The 7,385-nt window shown below is 41.2% G+C and overlaps 1 non-coding gene across 1 annotated transcript; it reads right to left on the bottom strand.

Annotated features, from left to right (window-relative positions):
* Nucleotides 1–5,451: 5,451 nt before the first annotated feature.
* Nucleotides 5,452–5,558, bottom strand: LOC112308234 (U6 spliceosomal RNA). The gene has a single exon (XR_002975153.1). It is a non-coding gene; the product is annotated as a U6 spliceosomal RNA (small nuclear RNA).
* Nucleotides 5,559–7,385: the final 1,827 nt, after the last annotated feature.

Raw genomic sequence — 7,385 nt, 5'->3', positions numbered from 1 at the left:
GAGGAAGGGGACTTGACTTGGGGTGGTGAATTCACAATATAATACACAGATGATGGAATATAGAATTGTACACCTGAAACCTGTATAATTTTATCAACCAACATCACCCCAATAATTTTTTTATCTGCATGTCGATTTAATCTTTTTTCATATTTTAATTTTTTAAATTAATTAATTTATTTTTATGCAGTTACAATTGTCTGCATTTTCTCCCCATCCCTCCACCCCACCCCAGCCAGTCCCACCTCCCTCCCCCACCTCTACCCTCCCCCTTGATTTTGTCCATGTGTCCTTTATAGTAGCTCCTATAGAGCCCTCTCCCCACTATCCCCTCCCCACTCCCCTCTGGCTATTGTTACAACATCACCCCAATAAATTTAATTAAAAAGTTAAAAAAAGATTAAAAGAAGTTATGCATGTGAAATACCTAATAACTGCCTGCCACACACAGTAGGGCTATTACCAAACTCAAGGGGTTTGTTTGCTTCTTGGGGTGCTCTATTCAAGAAGGAGAGGTGGTTGTCACAAGATAGTTTTATTGCATCAAGTAAAGGAGACAGGGAATTCATATCCAAAGCTCTGTTTGCCCAAAGGGAACCTTAGACATTGATTATATACACTATTTGGTCAATTGCATCTTGATTTTTTCTTTGCACTTGGCTGCATTTATGACTGTGTTCCTGTCAGGCTCATCCTGTTTAAAGCTGGCCTGCAAAATACTGCACTAATATTTTAACATTTAGCAAGAATAGCATTAGTAAGAATAGCCCAGACCTTGAGACCCCTGTTCTATCTAGGAGGGCAACCAAACTTTTACTTTCATTATTTTGTTCCACGCAACATTCCCAACATCCTTCCAGTCTGGTATTTATAAGCACACATATAAAGTGACTTTTTCATGGTAGAACACCAGAAGAATCAGAAAGGGACCAGAGAAAAGCCTGTCAAGGCCAAAGAAATGAAGCTAAGTGCAATAAGACCCTGGACTGGGGAACCAAGAACCCCAAATCACCCAAACACTGAGCTAAAGAAGAGGTCAGACCTGGGAAACCAGAACTCCATGCCTCAAGTTGCAGGCAGGCAGGCTGCAGCAGGAACTCTCCAGTTCCTAACAGTATAAGGCAATCTTAGTGCTAGAAATAGCAATAATCTAGTTGGAGCCTCTCATGTCACATATGGTGAAACTGAAGCCTAGAAAGAGAACAGAATGTGCCTAAAATTCCACAGCAATTCTTGGGAGCAGAAAGAGCCCCCAAAATTCATCTCTAAATACAGTGTTCTTTTTGGCATGAAGACAGACAGACCTGTGGAATAAAGTAGAACATCCAGAAACAGACAAGTACATAGGGAAATTTAGTAAATGACACATGTGTACAAATGGGAAGAAGGGTGAGGTGGGAGGACTTGGAAATGCAGAAGGGTTGGTGACTGAGAAAGCAGCTTGGGCAGGAGATATAAGCAAGGGGAATTGTGTGGGCTGCTGAAGGAGTGGAGAAAACAGAGTGTTTGGAGGACTGGAGTGGGGCTGAGTGGAAGCCTGAGGAAGGCAGACTGGGCAGGATGACTGGGGATAAAGGAGAGGCTAATGGGCTGGGGAGAGACCAGGGGCTGGAGTTTTGGATAGAAGGAAATAAGGAGTAGTGTGGGATAGACTAAATCAGAGACAGAGGATAACCAGGTCCTACTGTGGCCAGACCATTATACTGAGTTCAAAAGGAGTCTGTGTCAGTTCTGGGTCCTCTAAACACACTTAGGAAACAAATCAGGGAAAGGTCAGAGTTTGAAGCTGGGAAACGAGGAAGGGCTGGAGGGGTAAGAAGGTAGCCTAGTGAGAAAGACTGGAGGGATGGGCAGAAGTGAGGAAAGTGGGTGGGGCAGTAGGAGTGGGAGAGGGGCCTGATTGGAAGTCTGGAAAGAAGAGTGTGCAGTAGGAGCGAGGAAAGTGGGCAAGACTTTAGGAATGGACAGAGGGACGGACTGAGTAACTAAATAGATGGAGAGGAGAGGCTGAAAGACTGGCTAAAAGGATTTATTAGGGACAAAGGAAGGATTGCAAGCCAGTGTGTGCGAACATAGCAAACCACGTGCACACTGTGGCCTGCATGCCAAGATGGAGGGTGTGGACCCTGAGAAAGAAGATACCTACCAAGAAGGTCTCCTGGTGGCTAACTGGGCTCAAATTTAAAAAAACAAACAAAAACACAGAGCCTAGCAGCCCTTTCTATACAAGGGCTTCTCATGCAAACTGTACTTCAGGGAGAAGCCAGTGTTGACGGGAGAGACCTGGTTCTTCTTACTGACACATGTAAAGAAGTAGAGAGCAGCAAATCTATTAGTGTGTAATCAGAGTTTATTAGTGACCTGTTCCCATGGAAGAAAACGAGCCTAGCTAGGATGGGAGGGTGAAAGGCATAGGTTCAGGGAAAAGCAGGGTGGCCAAAGTAAGGGCAGCTGAAGGCCAGTGTGGCAAGCCCCCGGGTGGCCTGAGGCCAGGTGTCCAGAGAGCCAAGAGAATGAGTCCTTTGTTTGAGGACTTATATAGTTGGCAGGATGGTAGTAAAAAAGTTACATATTTATTGGCAGGTAAACGTGGTGCCAGCTTTCCCAGGCAGGATGTGACTACCCAAACTTAGGTATGTGTGGGGGTCTGTTAGTCCAAATCCTTCTCTTGCTCCAGACTCCATTTGTTCATCTTGTTGTAAAACAGATACATGACAGGAGGCAGTTAATTAAAGTTGGGGCAGTTACCCAAAGTTATTTATGGGCTTCTTTGGGCATTGTGGACCCTCTCCCACATTTCTGGCCTTGGGATGAAAGCACAGTTTCAAGGCTTTCCCAGATAGTGGAAACGCTACATTGAATTTCAAGGACTTCCCTCCTTCCTTGCAAACACAGTGTTCCTTGTGATGTTGGAACACCTGGCAATATTGGACCAGGCTCAGGACTGCTGAGTTAGTGGGTGAGACGTCTTCCTCCTCCTCCTTGCCTTGGTTTGCTATTCATTCTACCTAAGTGATAAAAGGTGTTTCCTGGCAACCAGGATGCTAGACGCTGGCCAGTAACAGTGGCGCTCAGATTTCCTCCTATGCTATCTCTTGCCTCACCCGCACCAAGCTGTCTGCCTCCTGCACTGAACTGCCTCCCTCCACTATGTTTCTGCCATCTGAGCCGGCCCTTGTAAAGGAGTTCTGAAGTCTTATTTTAAGCAATAGGACTGAGACTTTCCCAACCAGACCTGTGCAGCTATACCACATCAGCATCTTCGCTGACCAATCAAGAGAGTGCTTTTCAGAGCACTCAAACTGAGAATCTGGAGTCCTCATTTGCGTGATGAAGGACCACTTAGGGACCAGAGGCAGGGACTTCTGTCTATGCAGAGCACCTCCCCTCTGGCTTAGGGAGTGCACTTTCCCTTCCATCTGAAGAAAACTGTATTTCTTCTGCTGGAGCTGAAACACCCAAGACATCCTTCTGGCAAAGAGTGGAACATAACAGGAGCAAAGTAAAGCAAACCAGTGCAGAGCAGACTGGACCGGACAAGAGCACATGGACCAGACCAGAGCAGAGCTGTCTAGCCAGAAATGGGCCTCGCCCAAGGGCCCCCTAACAGCTGTGCTGTTTCACAGCCACACCACTTCCAAACTGAGCTGTAACACTATCGAGCTGTTCCTTGGCCCCAGCCATGCTGCATCACAATTGAGCTTTTTGCATTGAATAGTTTCTTTCTTCACTGCACCACAAATTCTGTATTCCTATTGGTGTTGAATTGGCGCCAATGATCATTAGTTGACAAGGAGTATGTATAGAAGGGAAAAGGGAGTCAAGGGGAAGTTAGAACTATATAGTTTTATTATAAACATCGAGTTCTTTCTGTATGGTTCTCACAATTACTGAAGTTTGAGAACTCCTCCCATAAGCCCTAGTTCTTCCCACAGACCCCCCATGCTGATTATGTCCCCTTATAGTTAGTTGTGAGGTGCTATGTCATTGAGGTTTTATTTTAATTTTTATTTATGTATTCATTGTTTGATTCTTGTATGTGCCCTGACCAAGGATCAAAACTCACAACCTCGATGTATTGGAAAAACACTCTAACCAACTGAGCTTCCGGGCCAGGGCTTCATTGTGGTTTTAATTTGCAGCTTTCTGATTAGTGATGTTGACCATTTTTTTAAATGTCTATGAGCCATCTGTATGACCTCTGTGGAGAAGTGTCTGTTCAGGTCCTTTGCCCATTTTTTAATTGGATTGTCTTCCTGGTGTTGAATCAAACCCTTATCAGATGTGTCATTGGCAAATATGTTCTCCCATACAATGGGTTTGCTTTTGATTTGATGGTGGTTTCTTTAGCTATGCAGGAGCTTTTCCATTTGATGTAGTCCCATTTGTTTATTTTTTTTTTGTTTCCCTTGCCCTAGGAAATATATCAGCAAAAATATTGCTACACGAGATAGCTGAAATTTTATTGCCTATGTTTTCTTTTTTAAATTTTTATTTTGAAGATTTTATTTATTTACTTATTCTTAGAGAGAGGGGAAGGGAGGCAGAAAGAGAGGGAGAGAAACACAGATGTGAGAGAATCATCGATCAGTTGACTCTCAAACATGCCTCGACAAGGGACTGAACCACAACCCAAGCATGTGCCCTGACTGGGAATCGAACCTGCGACCTTTCACGGGACAAAGTCCAACCGAGCCACAGTGGTCAGGGCTGCCTATGTTCTCTGCTATGATTTTTATAGTTTCACAACTTACATTTAAGTCTTTTATCCATTTTGAGTTTATTCTTGTGTGTGGTGTAAGTTGCTGGTCTGGTTTCATATTTTGCATGTAGTCCAGTTTTCCTAACACCACTTATTGAAGAGACTGTCTTTACTGCATTGTATGCTCTTGTCTCCTTTGTAAAATATTAGTTGACCATAAATACATGGTCTATTTCTGGGCTCTCTGTTTTATTCCACTGACCTATATGCCTGCTGTTATGCCAGTACCACAACCAGGCTGGTTGATTACAGTGGCCTTCTAGTACAGATTGATGTCAGGATTGGGATCCCTCCAACTTTGCCCTTCTTTCTCAAGATTGCTGAGGCTATTCAGGGCCGCCTTTGGTTATGTATAAATTTTTGAAATATTTGTTTTACATCTGTGAAATATGCCATTGGTGTTTTAATAGGAATTGTGTTGAATCTATAGATTGCTTTGGGTAGTATGGACATCATAATGATGTTAATTCTAATCTGTGAACACGGTACATGCTTCCACTTATTTGTGTCATCCTCAATTTTTTTCTTCAGTGTTCTATAGTTTTCTGAGTACAGGTCTTTTACCTCCTTGGTTAAATGGATTCCTAGGTACCTTATATTTTTGTTGCTATAGTAAATGGGATTGTTTTTCTTAGTTTCTTTCTTTCTTTCTTTCTTTCTTTCTTTCTTTCTTTCTTTCTTTCTTTCTTTTTAATATGCAACGCTTCACGGATTTGCATGTCATCCTTGCACAGGGGCCATGCTAATCTTCTCTGTATCGTTCCAATTTTAGTCTATGTGCTGCCAAAGCGAGCACTTAGTTTCTCTTTCTGATAGTTCATTGTTCATTTATAAAAGTGCCATCGATTTCTGAGTATTGATTTTGTATCCTGCAACTTTGCCAGATTCATTTTTTAGGTCTAGTAGATTTTTGGTGGAGTCTATAGGATTTTGTAAGTACCTGTTAGTAGATGAGTGGATAAAAAAATGTGGTACAGCTACAAAATGGAATACTATGCAGCTATAAAAAGAAGGAACTCTTTCCTTTTGCCACAGCATGAATGGACCTGGAGACTATTATGCTAAGTGACATAAGCCAGTCAGTGAAAGATAAATACCACATGATATCACCTATATTTATAATCTAATAAACAAAATAAACTAATGAGCAAAATAGAATCAGAGGCATAGAAACATAGAATAGACTGACAGCTGTCAGAGGGGAGGGTGGAAGGGGCCTGGATGAATGAAGGTGAAGGGATTAGGTGAAGGGATTAGCCAAAGAACATACATGCGTGACCCATGGCCATAAACAACAGTGCGGGGAATGCCTGAGGGAGTGGGAAGGCTAGGTGGAGGGAGGCAAAGGGGGTAAAATTGGGACAACTATAATAACATAAACAATGAAATATAATTTAAAAATAAAGTTCCAGTGTGCCCTGGCTGGTGTGGCTCAGTGGATTGAGCACTGGCCTGCAAACCAAAAGGTCGCCAGTTCAGTTCCCAGTCAGGAAACATGCCTGGGTTGTGGGCCACATCCCCAATGGGGGGCATGTGAGAGGCAACCACATATTGATGCTTCTCTCCCTCTTTCTCCTTCCATTTTCCTGTCTAAAAATAAATAAATAAAATCTTAAAAAAGAATAAAATATAAAGTTCTAGTCAGTCTTTATCAGTATAATGAAATATTATATAATGAAATATATTAGTAACCATTAAAAACTCTAAATCAATGGAGAGAAATTACAAATGCCAGAATAAATAAATGGTTATATCATGTTCATGATTGGGAAGCGCTGATACTTTTAAGATATCTATGTCTATTTTCTCCAAATTTAACTGTAGATTCAATGTAGTACCAATCAGGTTTCTAGAGGCCTGTTTTTCCATAGAAATTGATCAGCTAGTTGTAATATTTTCATGGAATTCAAAGACAACCTGAATACCTAAAATCATCTTGAAAAATATGAATAAACATGGACGGCTAATACCACCTGATTTTAAGGCCCACAGAAAACTATGGTAATCAAGACAGGGTGTTATTAGACTAAGGAGAGAGATTTGGATCAATGGAACAAAACAAAATAAAAAGTAAACCAATAAATATATTGTCAACTGGTGTGTGTGTGTGTGTGTGTGTCTAGGATGGAAACAAATCTTTTTTTAAAATTTTAACCTGTGAACTAATGCCATATGTGGGAATTCTGATTTAATGAGATCAAAGTCACACATATAATAATGATATGACTCCTCACAAAAAAGACCCTATAACCACACACACTGACTAGTTATTTCATTGTTTTTGCAGCTGCTTTTTAAAAAATCCTCTCATTATTTATATTCATTTTATTTGTTATCTCCACATGCAATTTTTATTATTCAGCCATCCCAGACATCCCTCAATTCACTGATGTCTTCTTAAAAATTTGTTTTTAATTATAGTTGATAAACAATATTATATTAGCTTCATGTGTACCACATAGCGACTCAACATTTATATCTTATAAAGTGATCACCATAATAAGTCTCGTAATCATCTGCCACTATACAGTTATTATTGAAAATATTTCTTACGTTATACATTATATCTCCATGTTTTCCATTGATTTTTGAGAAATGTACCGAGGTAACCCATGGAGAGAGA

Source organism: Desmodus rotundus, chromosome X (genome assembly GCF_022682495.2).
Source record: "Desmodus rotundus isolate HL8 chromosome X, HLdesRot8A.1, whole genome shotgun sequence".
NCBI lineage: Eukaryota > Metazoa > Chordata > Mammalia > Chiroptera > Phyllostomidae > Desmodus > Desmodus rotundus.
This window is presented reverse-complemented; position numbering and strand designations above follow the sequence as displayed.